We start from the raw sequence: 14,614 nt of genomic DNA on the forward strand, positions 1-14,614 counted from the left end.
TATAATGCTCCCAGATCATGATCCATACTCCTTCATCAGTTTCTAGGGGGATAGGTTACTAATTCCATACCCTCGACCGACGAAGTTGTTGCGTGTGTGATTTCTTTATGCAAAAGTAATTTAGCGTAGCTTAGCATCCGTTTACTCTTGTATTCTTTAGATCTATACTACGAATCATTATCCTGACAAATACCCTCAAATTGAGATATCCTTTACAATAACAAAACGCTCACGGATTGACTTGTAATGTGAGATAACTAGAGGTGAAAAAGACCCTTGTTACAGCTCCACAATTGGAAGAAGGATCTTCAATATTTTGAGCATTTTTCCTTTGAGATGTCATTGTCATTCTGTTTCTTATCCTTATCTCATTATTAACAACCTTCACAGATTCAATTTCATTTCTTGAGCAACAAGGTTCATCGACCTCCTCTGTTACTGCACTTCTTTCTCCTCCATATAGACATTGAAATTTGTCCAACATTTCCTTTGTTGACTCACAATGCCTCACTTTGTCAGCATCTGGCTTAGACAAATCTTTCATGACGATTTCCCTGGCTTATGTAATGAACTCATTCCTCTCTCCATATATCACAGACATCCAAATGTCTTCATTGGTTACCATTAAATATGTTTCCATTCTAATATTCCAAAGCTCATGGTATGATCCATTTAAACATGGAAGTCATTCTGTTGTTAGCCAAACTTGGTTAGCCATTTTTTCCATTTGAACTACCTTATAGTGATTAATCTATTTGTGAAGGAACCTTGATCTGATACCAATTGTTGGAAATAATGTTTAATACTGAGAGGTGGGGGGGGGGGGGGGGGGGGGGGGGTGAATCATTGTTAAGGCTAATTTAAACTTTTATGCCATTTTATCTTTTCATTCAAACTTGGAAACCATCCATATAACCATCAACAACATATCATGTGGAAAAAATATGAAATCATCCCATGAACACAAACACCATGAGCATCATACACATTGGACACAGAGGTTTAATGTGGAAACCCTTCTAGGAGAAAACCCGCTAAAGCTTGTTTTTTTTATTGATGTAAAACTAAGAGCACCTACTTTATTACATCAATATGCCTGTGAGCCACCACTCATAGGAAGCACGAACTCCCCTTGATCGTTTGTTATCACCCACAAGCAGGAAGCACCAACTCCATCCTTTTATAGACACCTGATCGACTTACCAGATGCATCATGTGAAGCACCAAATTCACATATTTGTTGCAAGCACCAACTTCACATATCTTTTGCAAGCACCAACTTGCAACTCCTTGGATTTATGCAAGAAAAAAATTGTAGCAGGCATAAACCCCCAAGCCTTCTCAAACACCCACTAGAGATAGAAACAGAAACATCTTGTATGAAGGCTCCAATCCAAACTCAAAAGAAAAGTTACTGCTCACTATAATTAGCAGCCTCTCCACCTGTTTCTAATTCTATTCTCTTGAGCAACCTTTTGGACCACAAAACATTTTTTCCTGTGCACATTTTGTAGCATCCCATTGTTTTTCTCAACAATATACACTAATACACAACACTTTGTTCACTTTTCCCACCCTACAACAACATACTCACATAGACTCTCTGCTCTCAATAGTGTACACTTAGTTCTTGACCTCCTTCTTTTGCTTAGGCACGCTTGGCCTCTTTCCACTGCATAGGAACTCTCAACCTCTTCTCTGTAGCAAAGGCACATTTGGCCACTTCTTAGCAATGCTCACACACATAGAACTCTCCACTCAACTTTATCAACAATGTTGCATTACCCCCTATTTCTCCATTGCAATCATGATTTTTGTTCATCTATTGCCCAAGGAACAATGTTGTCTCTATTGCCATCCACATAGTACCTGCAAGCACACTTCGACATGGCTCTCCATTTTGTTGCTCCATCACATTACAAGTCGTTGAATCCATATTAAATGAATAATGGGCTCTAAGCACTTCCCATATTGATATTTAAATCTCAGTCAACCTGCACATTACAATAAGGCTCCCCATGATGATTAATTTCCCACATAGTTCAGATTGTACTTCAGGAATGACTTCTCTAAGATTGTTCTGATCTTCATTCAATTCCATGAAGTGTGCAAGGAAGATCAATAATACTTGTTATGAAATCAACTGCCACCTCTGCAAATCATGGTCCTCTCTGTTTCAGTCTCCTACCTTCGATAGTGACCATTGAGTCCATTGCAACATATGTGCAATTTGAACCATCCTCTATGGTCCACTCATGGATCTATCCTGATGATGAACCACAGAGGATGGTTCGAAACATCAATTCCAAAAAAATGAATGCGATGAACAATGTAAACTTTGAAACGGGAACTATAAACTCAAAACGGGAACTCTGGCCCAAAAACCCCCAAAAAACCACAAAAACAATGCTCAAAACGAAAAGTGTGTATACTGGAACGATTTTTTTTTTTTTTAGGTGTCAATTTTGCGGCTGTTTTAAAAATGGTAGTGACTACGAAATTTTCTACGAAATTTTCCTGCAAAATATAGCTTCAGAACGAAAGTGTTGATACTGGAATAATGATTTATTTTTTTAGGTGTCAATTTTGCAGCTGTTTTAAAAATGGCAGTGACTACGAAATTTTCTACGAAATTTTCCTGCAAAATATAGCTTCAGAACGAAAGTGTTGATACTAGAATCGACCCGCCGCTGGTCCGGCGGGGCGGGGCGGCCCGGGGGTGCCGCTGCGTGGAATTGGTAATGTGGATCGTCATTTGATGCGTGGAATTGGTAAAACCCAAGCTGCCCGTCAATGGAGAATGTCTGCGTCTTTTCACTTTGCCGAGTCTCTCTGTCGCGTACTGTCTCTCTGTCCGTTGTATCGCACATACAAGCTGACGTCCACCCTTGAAACCTGTAGTCGGGGATGCGAAGGCAACCTAACGTCACCTTAAAATTTTCATCAAAACTATAATGCTAACTATATATAATTGGAGTACAGACAAAATAATAGAGCTCGACCAAATATAGATATCATTGCTCAAACATTCACATAATAAATAACAAATTTAATATATACAATTAATTTTTCAAAAACATGCTACTTGGACCATTGCTGACCTAAGAGGCATCCTTCACAGTATCATATAATAAAATACAATATATTACAATAGCCTTTAAGAGTCCATGAAGTGTAATATGGTCTTGAAATACACTATACATGTGAGGACTTCCAACCAAAGGGCGTATGCATCACTAAAGAACTTATCCAATCCTAATATTTGTATTGTTCCAAAGCATAAGGGTTCAATGAATATGCACGATTATTTTTTAACTAAGCGCAATCATATCTATGAGAATCCTCCTATTTGAATTCTCTCATGCATCCCCCTAGCAACTTCCCCTGAATCCTTCTTATTCCAAGAATGGAGGTGAGACACCTCTTTAGTCTTCCTAGTCAGAATTTGCCTCCAAAATTTCTTAGGAGCTAGCTTAGAGAGGTGTAAGAGATTCCCTTGTATTTGACGAATGTATTGCCTCTTTTTCCTTTTAGTTAGGGCTTTATATATTTTTATCTTGTCCATTTTAAGAGATTCATCAACAGCTTCCTTAATTGCTCTCCTCGCACTTTTACACTCTTTGTCATACCATGGATTGGTTTTGCTATTTCTTTTATTATTTGATATAGGAAAAATAATTTGCAAAATTTGATAACTAATTCTCTAAATCCCTTTCCAAGACTAACACTTGAAAAATCAATTAGGTAACAAACATGCTATTAGATAGAACTATTTGTTTCTTTATTTCACCAAACCAAATTGAAAAAATAATTTTATAAATTAAAAATCAATAATACAATATTAGAAGCAGTTTAAACCTATTATTATAATCATGATGTGAAATTGAATAGCTAGATTCTTAGCACATGTAATATTCTCTTTTATTCTGCTATCAATGATATCATATTTTCCAACGTTTGATACATTGTGCAAGGCCTATCTATATAAAAGGATCATGAAATACAAAAAATGGAGAACCTTTTCCCACGAGCATGTGTGTGCTTGACACAATAATACTTGCAACAACAAATATTCAATAAGATGCAGACACTTTTAAATTGGTTGTAATTTGGAGAACCTGATCTTTTTTCAACCTTTTGAACTCATTTCTGTATCAGCCATAGCCAATATTATGCTTTGACTTCCTTAAAATTTTCAATGGTTAGAAGAATAAATTACTGATTAGCAGAAATAGTAAGATATGTACAATTTTGGTTTTGTTAATATCACAGTTATGAGATCAAATTACATGTTATAAGTTTAGAAATTTAATTTAAGACATCATTAAATCATTATCCAATATAGCATACAACATTTAACCTTATAAATAGTGTTTTATTAGCACAGGGTCCACATTAAATATATTATTTACTTCTTCCAAATCATCTGGGGAGGGTTTCAAATGGTCTGCCTTCCATACGCTACATGCAGAAAATACATTCCAAATAAGATTTAATTTTATAAATAGTGTTTTTGTTAGTACAGGGTCCACATTAAATATATTACTTACTTTTTAAATCGTTATACATCTTTACAAAAAAAGAAAAAGGCAGTGACATCATTACCAAGGCAGTGACATCATTACCATGCAACTCTTGTGTTATAAAGAATACGAAATTCAAATCTATACAAATACAAAATATATATATATATATATATATACAAGAAAAAAAATCTATACAAATACTTTTCACCACTTACACCCTCATGTCCATCAAATTATATTGAATTTAGGTGTACAAATAAAATAAAATAGATAAACCTGAGAAAAAATCTATACACACAAACGTAACATAGGGATTACTTGTTGGTGCTGCACATAGAGATAGAGATTTTGAATTTTGAGGATTATAAAATTTATGTGTATTCAGTTTACATTAAAAGGTCTCAAGGAGCCCCTACACAAATGGGCTAAATGTTAGAATAGGGAACCTGTCAATCCTGTACAGTTTAATATAAAACAATTTTACGTCCTTATAAAAAGTCTCTCAGTTATTAAGCTGAACATATTTATATTTGAATTTTGTTAAATTAAGTTGTTTTTTTTGTTTTTTTTTTCTCAAGAAACTTTTTAATTTCAATTTATCTAATAAGATTTTAGCTCAACTTTGCGAATTAGTTCAATTAATTTAGTTATTGTAATTAAAACATTTTTTCTATTCAATTTTCTCAACACTCTCTAAATTAGGTTTTTTAGCTCTGATAATTAATTTAATTAATAGAGTTACTGTAATTGAAACATTTTTGCTATTCAATTCTCTTAATATTTTGGATTGGGCTCTTTAATTTAATTTGGTTCAGCCAGTAGCATGACATGATCATGTTGAATAATCCTGGAATAAAAATCTATATAAAGCTAAACAAGACTTCTTCAATACGGGAAAGAGAGAGAAAAAAAAAGAAGAACTAAACTGCAACCCAACTAACAAAAATGCTTTATATAAAATAACATGCACAACCAAAGTTCTTTAGCAGAAAGAGTCGAAATCTTGAATGAGCAGACAACAGCCGGACCAACTTATCGATCAGAAAGAGTTGTCTATTTAATAAACATAGAGAAAGTCATAATATTAGAATAATACTTACAGAGAAAATGAAGTTGTAGCCGGCCTCCAACACCTGGCCGAAGAATCGAATCCTTCTCCACATCACATCCAAGTAATCTTGACTCATAAGGGGCATCAAGGCGGAAAAATCGATCCCTTCTGTCTTCATAAGATAGCAGTGCTCGCGAATCTGCCTGCAGCGGTGTAGCGCCTGGTTATCCACGGCAACAATCAGAAGATTCTTGAGCAATTGTTCAGTTCCATTACCCACTAAGAAACTCTGCATGAACAGATCGAGCATGCTATTATTCTGCGCCCATGCTGCGTTCAGCACCGTGATTATAACCGTTCTGTTAGGGTTCGCAACCTTCGACAGTGTTGATTCAAGCTCCACCTTATCACCCAGTATTGCAGTTCCAATATTATTCTGATTATTTATGCACACAAATCGTTAATAACGTAAATGGCAGTCTCCACAAGGACCATTAATATAAAATGTGGGATGAACTAGAGCTCACAAGCTCCGAAGCCGGTACGGGTCGATTCGCGGAATCGACCCGCCGCCGGTCGGGCGGGGCGAGGCGACGCGGGGGTGCGCAGCTGCCACCCCCGCGCCGCCCCGCCTCGCCTGACCGGCGGCGGGTCGATTCCGGGAATCGACTCGTACCGGCTTCGGAGCTTGTGAGCTCTAGTTCATCCCAAATTTTATATTAATGGTCCTTGTGGAGACTGCCATTTACGTTATTAACGATTTGTGTGCATAAATAATCAGAATAATATTGGAACTGCAATACTGGGTGATAAGGTGGAGCTTGAATCAACACTGTCGAAGGTTGCGAACCCTAACAGAACGGTTATAATCACGGTGCTGAACGCAGCATGGGCGCAGAATAATAGCATGCTCGATCTGTTCATGCAGAGTTTCTTAGTGGGTAATGGAACTGAACAATTGCTCAAGAATCTTCTGATTGTTGCCGTGGATAACCAGGCGCTACACCGCTGCAGGCAGATTCACGAGCACTGCTATCTTATGAAGACAGAAGGGATCGATTTTTCCGCCTTAATGCCCCTTATGAGTCAAGATTACTTTGATGTGATGTGGAGAAGGATTCGATTCTTTGGCCAGGTGTTGGAGGCCGGCTGCAACTTCATTTTTTCTGTAAGTATTATTCTAATATTATGACTTTCTCTATGTTCATTAAATAGACAACTCTTTCTGATCGATAAGTTGGTCCGGCTGTTGTCTGCTCATTCAATATTTCGACTCTTTCTGCTAAAGAACTTTGGTTGTGTGTGTTATTTTATATAAAGCGTTTTTGTTAGTTGGGTTGCAGTTTAGTTCTTCTTCTTTTTTTCTCTCTTTCCCGTATTGAAGAAGTCTGGTTTAGCTTTATATAGATTTTTATTCCAGGATTATTCAACATGATCATGTCATGCTACTGGCCGAACCAAATTAAATTAAAGAGCCCAATCCAAAATATTAAGAGAATTGAATAGCAAAAATGTTTTAATTACAGTAACTCTATTAATTAAATTAATTCTCAGAGCTAAAAAACCTAATTTAGAGAGTGTTGAGAAAATTGAATAGAAAAAATGTTTTAATTACAATAACTAAATTAATTGAACTAATTCGCAAAGTTGAGCTAAAATATTATTAGATAAATTGAAATTAAAAAGTTTCTTGAGAAAAAAAAAACAAAAAAAACAACTTAATTTAACAAAATTCAAATATAAATATGTTCAGCTTAATGACTGAGAGACTTTTTATAAGGACGTAAAATTGTTTTATATTAAACTGTACAGGATTGACAGGTTCCCTGTTCTAACATTTAGCCCATTTGTGTAGGGGCTCCTTGAGACCTTTTAATGTAAACTGAATACACATAAATTTTATAATCCTCAAAATTCAAAATCTCTATCTCTATGTGCAGCACCAACAAGTAATCCCTATGTTACGTTTGTGTGTATAGATTTTTTCTCAGGTTTATCTATTTTATTTTATTTGTACACCTAAATTCAATATAATTTGATGGACATGAGGGTGTAAGTGGTGAAAAGTATTTGTATAGATTTTTTTTCTTGTATATATATATATTTTGTACTTTAAAAAGCATAGAGATTTTTTTTCTTGTATATATATATATATTTTGTATTTGTATAGATTTGAATTTCGTATTCTTTATAACACAAGAGTTGCATGGTAATGATGTCACTGCCTTTTTCTTTTTTTGTAAAGATGTATAACGATTTAAAAAAGTAAGTAATATATTTAATGTGGACCCTGTACTAACAAAAACACTATTTATAAAATTAAATCTTATTTGGAATGTATTTTCTGCATGTAGTGTATGGAAGGCAGACCATTTGAAACCCTCCCCAGATGATTTGGAAGAAGTAAATAATATATTTAATGTGGACCCTGTGCTAATAAAACACTATTTATAAGGTTAAATGTTGTATGCTATATTGGATAATGATTTAATGATGTCTTAAATTAAATTTCTAAACTTATAACATGTAATTTGATCTCATAACTGTGATATTAACAAAACCAAAATTGTACATATCTTACTATTTCTGCTAATCAGTAATTTATTCTTCTAACCATTGAAAATTTTAAGGAAGTCAAAGCATAATATTGGCTATGGCTGATACAGAAATGAGTTCAAAAGGTTGAAAAAAGATCAGGTTCTCCAAATTACAACCAATTTAAAAGTGTCTTCATCTTATTGAATATTTGTTGTTGCAAGTATTATTGTGTCAAGCACACACATGCTCGTGGGAAAAGGTTCTCCATTTTTTGTATTTCATGATCCTTTTATATAGATAGGCCTTGCACAATGTATCAAATGTTGGAAAATATGATATCATTGATAGCAGAATAAAAGAGAATATTAGATGTGCTAAGAATCTAGCTATTCAATTTCACATCATGATTATAATAATAGGTTTAAACTGCTTCTAAGATTGTATTATTGATTTTTAATTTATAAAATTGTTTTTTCAATTTGGTTTGGTGAAATAAAGAAACAAATAGTTCTATCTAATAGCATGTTTGTTACCTAATTGATTTTTCAAGTGTTAGTCTTGGAAAGGGATTTAGAGAATTAGTTATCAAATTTTGCAAATTATCTTTCCTATATCAAATAATAAAAGAAATAGCAAAACCAATCCATGGTATGACAAAGAGTGTAAAAGTGCGAGGAGAGCAATTAAGGAAGCTGTTGATGAATCTCTTAAAATGGACAAGATAAAAATATATAAAGCCCTAACTAAAAGGAAAAAGAGGCAATACATTCGTCAAAGACAAGGGAATCTCTTACACCTCTCTAAGCTAGCTCCTAAGAAATTTTGGAGGCAAATTCTGACTAGGAAGACTAAAGAGGTGTCTCACCTCCATTCTTGGAATAAGAAGAAGGATTCAGGGGAAGTTGCTAGGGGGATGCATGAGAGAATTCAAATAGGAGGAAACAAACTAGAAAAAAAGGAATGAAAAGAGAAGTTTAAGAGAAGAGAATGGGATAAAATGAAGTGCGACGAGTATATAGACTAGATCAACTCTTAAAAAAGGTGGATCCATTTTCAACATTGTCCCTCCTAACGTGCGTCTAGAAATAAAACAATTGCATGTGAAGGTGGGAGAATAAAGTATTCATTGTTTGATTTGAAATTACTTGAAGATTTGGGTAGATGTGTTCTAGATCCGCGCAGCGCCAGCCCCGGGCCGCCCCGCCCCGCCCGACCGGCGGTGGGTCGATTCCCGGAATCGACCCGCCGCCGGTCGGGCGGGGCGAGGCAGCCTGGGGGTGCCGCTGCCGCGGAGGAGGCGGGGGAGGGGGAGAGGGAGGGGTGGCCGGGGAGGGGGTGGTGGCGGTGGAGGGTTGGGCAGGGGGCCGGGAGGGGGCGGTGGTGGGGGATGGGTGGGCGGGGAGGGGTGGGCGGGGGGGCCGGGGAGGGGGCGGTGGCGGGGGATGGGTGGGTGGGGTGGGCGGGCAGGGGGCGGTGGCGGTGGGCGGGGAGGGGGCGGTGTGGGTGGAGGGGTGGGCGGGGTGGGCGGGGGGACCGGGGAGGGGGCGGTGGCGGGGGAGGGGTGGGCGGTGGCGGTGGATGGGTGGGCGGGGTAGCGGTGGAGGGGGGGCGGGGAGGGTGTGGGCAGGGTGGGCAGGGGGGCAGTGGCGGTGGCGGTGGCGGGGGATGGGTGGGCGGGGTGGGCGGGCAGGGGGCGGTGGTGGTGGAGGGGTGGGCGGGGGCGGTGGCGGTGGAGGGGTGGGCGGGGGAGAGCACAACTGTGATTTTCGCATTGATTTTTTAGTTAATTATTATTTTTTGAAAAAAAAAAGTTGTTATTATTATTTTTTTGACATGAAATTCATAAAAAAAACTATTATTTGACCATTTTTAGTTAATATTTTTGTATAAAAATTGTGATTTTGACATGTTAATTCTAGCAAAAAATTATCAAAACGTTTAGTTTTTTTGTTATATTTATGTTAAAAATGGTTATTTTTATGTCCATTGTTAAAAAATGTTGTTTTTTAGAAACAATTATTTCATGTGGATTGAAAAATTAATTAAGGATGTATAAATATGTAGATTATCTAAAATTCAAACTATCGACTTTCTAATTTAAAAACGCAAAACAATAAAAACCCCACTAAAAAAAAAAAAAATTAAGATAGAGAACAAGAAAATATGAATAAAATGACCACTTCCAAAACTATCAAATTTAGAAAATAATTTTTTACATTTCACACACTAGAAAATTTAAAGTCAAAAAATAGGTCTTTTAAAAAAAGGGTGTGATGCAGAATACTCACTTTTTAAAATCAGGATGAAAATCACTACCATTCACTACCATTCTAAAACTTAATGCACGTGAAAAAATTAAAGTTCCAAAAACCATGTTCTAAAAAAAACATGTGTATTCTGCATCACCACTTTTGAAAATCGGGTCATTTTTTTGCCACCTCTACAAAACGGGTAACAGTATCAGTCCCGTTTCAAAGTTTACATTGTTGACGACCCCAAAAGATAACACCACACAAAATATAAATCGCAGAAGCCTTAAATCAATAATCTGTGCAATTGTTGTCCTTGTTGCCTTGATTCAATGCTCTCTACAGTTTCCATTACTCCAGCTACTGACTTGTTTCCATGCTCAAAGGTAGAGAGCTCTTCATAAGATACTGAATCATCCATGCCTACTAACCAACCTATGGAGGTCCTCCAAATATGGCACAAGTGCCAAGATTGGTCCAAGGTGCCAGAGTATTGTTGAATCTAACCTTGCGACCATTTTTTATTATAGTCCATTTGCTGAAGCCCTTTAACTATTTCTCGGCCATAGGACCAGGTCTCCGTGATCATTGTCTAGGCCATTGGGAGCTAATAGATCCCTATATTCCCTTTGAATTATGAATTCCCTTTGTTAATGGGTTCATTTAATGTCCCCTCTAGTTAATCTCACCCAGTAGCTACACCAATTTTTCAATTTTTGTCTAAGGCAAGTCAATTTTGATGTTTTCTGTGCTTAACTTAGGAGAAGTGGGTTAGGTGGACCACAATTGATTAAGATTTATAAGGAGGGTCCCAACATAGGAGAAAGAGGGAAATCGAAGTGATAGTAGATGGTGGGGGGCACCCTAAGAGGGGAATACATACCCCTTGAGCAAACCTTCACATTTGGAGGGAGAAAGGAAAGGTGGGGTCGAAGCATGGGGCCCACACGATAAAGGAGGAGCTCAAGGATAAATAAGGGGAATATTCATCATTTTGGGGGTTTTTAACCTTTGATATTTACACTCACCTAGCACACTTGAGTTGTTGATCTAGCTCTGCAAGTGATTTTAAACACACGAGATTTTCATGCAAGAATATCAACCCTCCTTTAGTGGACTTTGAGTGCTAGTCCAAGGAGGAGATCTAAAATATGTGGTGGAGCTATTTTTAGTGCATTTTTTAGGAAATTCATGGGATTATTATAATAGACTGGGTATGGTAAAGGGAATACGCACTTCCCAAGAGAGCTGGGTGTGGAGTAGTAGTGCTAGTCCAAGGAGGAGATCTAAACTATGTGGTGGAGCTATTTTTAGTGCCCTTTTTAGGAAATTCATGGGATTATTATAGTAGAATGGGTGTGGTAAAGGGAATACACACTCCCCAAGAGAGTTGGGTGTGGAGTAGTATAATTGTTGGCCTTTCCGGGAGAGCATTGGTCTAATTTTAATGAATATTTGGAGTTTTGGTGGGGCACATTTCTTTGGAGTTTTTGTTGCAGCCTTATCATCATTTCAAGAGCTATGTGAGCTTGCACAGATGCTATTTCTGGATACACATGGAAGTTGGGTGGTTTCATATTTGGAGGGTTGAAAGGACCTAGGATTTTTGGGGGCATCCAAAGGAAGTTTACTGGCATTTATCAACATTTTTGCAGGGCTGAAAGGTGATATTTCTAGGTGGGTCGAATTGCCCAGCAGTTGGACGAGCCCAAGGAAATTGGGGAAAATTCAGAAGGTTGGAATTGGACCCAACCCTTTCTGGGTCTTTCTAGGTTTATTGAGTAGAGGAAAAGATTAATTTGTCAAAATTTTTGGAGCTGTCTAGGGGGCCCAACTAGGGACCACATTCTAGCTAGCAGTGCACATTGTCAGACAACAAAGCATAGAGGAGGATTCATTTTCTAGAAGTTGGGAATCTTACGTTCTCACCTGGGGTTTGTCTAGCTTGCCTTTAGCAAGCCCAAGTGCACTTTTTCCTACCCACTGTACTCCTACCACTACATATAATAAAATGGCTCAACTTGTTTTGGAGAAATCATGGTTGTGTTGATATTTCTATTGTGATTTTGGTTTTTGGTTGCACGAGAGAATTTGATCACTGCTATCACTTAATATTTCTATTTAGAAATATTACAATGGTATCAAATATCATAGTCTTAGCTCAGCCTGTGGAAGAAGGATTTAGTCTATGACACCATATGACAAGAAACATATCACATACGAAAGGAAGAGGTACAAAAGTAGGGAAATACAGCTATGGATTACCCTTGATCTAGAAACTCTTGAGAAGGAGGTTGAGGAGCCAAATATGGGGGATAATTAGTGCGATAAGAAGATCAAAGAGGAGGAATTTCCCCAAAACCTCTTGAAGGTTATCCATGACTTGTCTAGGGGTATTGATGAATTGAGGCAAACAATAGATGTAACAATAAAGGCAAGGGAATTTAGGAGGACATCCATTTGGGTGAGAGTTCACGTACCTCGTAACACTAGGCAGAAAACCCACCCAATGCACCTCATGTCTCTAGCACACCACCCAGGTCGACTATCTCTACATTCTTAGCATCAGGTATTGGAGGGCCACAAGGGAAGGAGGACATGCCCAAAGGGGAGTATTTTGTGGAGTACCAATCCTATGGGGATGATTTTAGAGAGGCAATTTGTTAGAAAATTATATATTACAAAGCAATGGAACACATAGAATATTGTAGAAACAAGAACACAGAAAATGCATAAAACAAGAGAGATACAAATATACGTGGTTCACCCAAATTTGGGTTACATCCATGAAGAAACAAACAACCCTTCCTTTTATTTTATCTAGCAAAATGAAGAGATACAACCTACAACATATCTGATGTAATTTCCTCTTCACTCTCACACAATATCCTCTCTCTTTCTCGCTCAAAATACACATATACAAAATCGCAATAAAATTTCCTCGTATAAATCTAGGGGTTGCATTATAGGGGAAAAAACTTAAATTAAACATAACTTCTACGGTCAAATAATCTGCCTAATGAACGACCCAAATTGACTACAAAATTACAATATTTTACAAGGAATTTTTCATCTACTTTTAGGCCCTCGCACACCTCCCTGTGTGGAGGGGTGTATCGTATTCCTGGGTATACATATGGCTAAAACAAAGACCACTAAATCAGGAAGATAATCAGGCTCCACACCCAAAACCATTAACTTCAAAGACTTCTTCCAACTTAAGGGAAACAATAGTACCAAGGGGAAAACTGGAGGAGGCTACAAGTATGGCATTGATTTGAAGCACACAGTGGGAACGTTATTCCTCCAATTTTTTTATGGCTCACTTAAGAGCTCATCTAGGTCGTGGGTTGAGAAGTTGGACGTCTATTTATAGCTTAACTAGATGACATCGTGTTGCACAATATTTTGTTGCACTCCTTGTCTCATATCCTGAAGTGTCAAAATGACGAAAGTTGTCAGTCTGTTCACCATGAAACATGTTAAGAAGAATCCTAGAAGAAAAGAAGAAAAACTTGCCTTAAAAGATTTATGAAGAAACTAGTAAAAAAACCTTGTTTTCAAGATCAGTTATTTTTACATCACTAGTGACCCATGCTGGTACCTTGTTGCACTATACTATCCTAGCACTGCCAACACGACTTTTACCAGGAAAACTCATGCTAAACCTCTTCAGGTAGTTTTTCCTAAAGTGGAGGAGAAGCTTCTCTTATTATAAGTCTCGAGAATGACGAGGTAGTTATAGGTCAATAAGGATTGGAATGAGATCTCCCATTCTTTTTCCTTGACCCTACTTTCATGGATATTTCCCTTGAGATGTGGAACCTCTCCCTCCTTTTATGGATCCTTAACTCCCTCTCCTTCCCTATAAATGAGATCCCTACTATCCACAATTGGTTGGCTATTTCTTGGTTTCCTTCCTAGTGCTAAACTATGCCCAAATGCTACCCATTTTGCTAAGGAGAAAGGAGTGCTTGAAGGTTAAGGCTAGGAATTGGAAACTCACCTAAAGGAGGCTTCCAACATCAAGGATTAAGTGGTTGTAATGTTCCCTTTACCATCTATTAATAATACATTATGTGTTTTCTTTCCATAAATGTGTAAATCATTTCTCATTTAGTATAATACTCCTTGATCTGTTATATGGTTTATATTGGAATGGTTTTTTCTATGTATGTGTATGTTGTATCCACATGATTTTCGTTACAGGTGTTCATTCCCATTGGCAAAGAGGAGATTGAGCTTGGAAG

The 14,614-nt window shown here is 37.4% G+C and overlaps 1 pseudogene; it reads right to left on the minus strand.

Moving 5' to 3' along the window:
* Positions 1 to 5,602: 5,602 nt before the first annotated feature.
* LOC149191603 (uncharacterized protein At4g15970 pseudogene) lies at positions 5,603 to 6,072 on the minus strand (annotated as a pseudogene).
* Between the last annotated feature and the right edge of the window lie 8,542 nt (positions 6,073 to 14,614).

This window comes from Pinus tabuliformis, chromosome 2_2 (genome assembly GCF_031772625.1).
Source record: "Pinus tabuliformis cultivar Carrire ecotype Pingquan chromosome 2_2, CPIR1, whole genome shotgun sequence".
In the NCBI taxonomy this organism is placed as follows: domain Eukaryota; kingdom Viridiplantae; phylum Streptophyta; class Pinopsida; order Pinales; family Pinaceae; genus Pinus; species Pinus tabuliformis.